The following is a 1,610-nucleotide window of genomic DNA, read 5'->3' as shown; positions in this document are numbered from 1 at the left end:
ATTAAGCTGTAAAAGGATTCATACACCGCTAGTTGGCAGTGTTGTGAATATGTTGTACATGAATTGTTGCCAGCTAGTAAGTGTCAAATTGAACTTGTGCTTTAAAATTAGCTTCTACTAGTTTTTCTATGGCATAAGTGCTTTTGAAGTTGTGGACCTAAATATTTTTATWAGCGCTTTAGAAATTGCGGAGCTAATTTTTGGATTAATCACTGTGTGACACTATCGAGCCTTGTTGGCTGGTGGGACTCTGGAGACAACTGAGGAGTGAGATGGGGGTCTCTGCAATCACAGGTAGGGCCATTTCCACCCACAGCACAACATTTACTGCAGAGCCGACAGGCTCCGCCCATTGGAAGTTGCTCAGCCAGGAGGAGTAGTGGTCGGTGGTCTCAGGACTCCATCTCTGTTTTTTGCAGATGATGTGGTTCTGTTGGTGTCATCACTCCGTGATCCTCAGCTCTCACTGGAGCGGTTCACAGGAGGATCAGCACCTCCAAACCTGAGTCCATGGTCCTCAATCAGTGAGGGGTGGATTGCTCTCTCCAGYTTGGCGGTGAGGTTCTGCCTCAAGTGGAGGTGTTCAGGTATCTTGGGGTTTTGTTTTCGAGTGAAGGAAMAATGGATTGTGAGACTGACAGACGGATTGGAGCAGCTTCTGCAGTATTGTGGACTCTGAACTGTCASTTTCTTCATGTGACCGAGACCAGGTGGAGGACTGTTGTCCAGCAGGTTTTCTACAGGCAGGAATGAAGCAGGGCARGGTGCCAGCACAGCTCACGGTTTCAGTGACTCACATCCAGCAAGAAGAACAAGACTGTCATTTTTTAAATGCTGACGAAGAAACACTGACAGGAAGGAAACAGAAACACTGCAGCTGATGGAAACAGACAGCAGGAAGAAATCCTCCACTTCCRTCTCCTGTCCATCTGCAGCAGACACTGAGTCTCCAGTCCACCACAGGGACACCTGAAGACAAAAAACCATTCACCCTGTCACCCAGGGATCATTTAGAGCTCCTAATGGACCTGACATGTTTGTGTCAGTGAGAGAAAACCCACATGTGCARGGAGAGAACATGACAGACCCCAGAGCAGGAGACTATCCTCTAACTGAGAGGTGACAGCTCTAACCACTGTACCACCATGTCACCTGAGGAGGAAGCTAGGAAATAATACAGAAAGAAATAGGTCCTAAATACATATGAATACAGTGAAATAAGACAGCAAAATCAGAATAAAATAAAGAAAAAAAGAATCTTCAGTCTTGGTATCGCAACTCTAATAATCATGTTGGTTCAGAACTAAAGCATTAAAGTTTTCTAAAGCATAGTAAATAAATAAGATGAGTCAAAATGAGTCGTTTTTTGTTCCTCTCTCGGAGGAGTAAGACACTTCTTCCTTCTCTCCTGCCCTTCCTTATCTTCCCTGCTTTGCTGCTGGAGCCTTCTCTACATTTTTCATCCGAAACCTGAAATTATGGATATTTTTATTTTTATGGATTTGGTTAGCTGGTCTCTCAATAAAATTTTTGGAACAAAGTTTTTTGTTCTTCCATGGGAGGACATGTCAAATGTGGGACCTCTGTTATCTGTTCTGGATATATATCTG

At 44.1% G+C, this 1,610-nt stretch overlaps 1 protein-coding gene across 1 annotated transcript in view; it reads right to left on the bottom strand.

Annotated features, from left to right (window-relative positions):
* Positions 1 to 1,610, bottom strand: part of LOC106529786 (tyrosine-protein kinase SRK2) — a 20,141-nt gene that overhangs the window by 17,024 nt on the left and 1,507 nt on the right. The window lies entirely within an intron of this gene.

Source organism: Austrofundulus limnaeus, unplaced genomic scaffold (genome assembly GCF_001266775.1).
Source record: "Austrofundulus limnaeus strain Quisiro unplaced genomic scaffold, Austrofundulus_limnaeus-1.0 Scaffold465, whole genome shotgun sequence".
NCBI classification, from domain to species: domain Eukaryota; kingdom Metazoa; phylum Chordata; class Actinopteri; order Cyprinodontiformes; family Rivulidae; genus Austrofundulus; species Austrofundulus limnaeus.
Note: the sequence above shows the minus strand (reverse complement) of the source record. Positions and strands in the feature narration are given on the sequence as shown.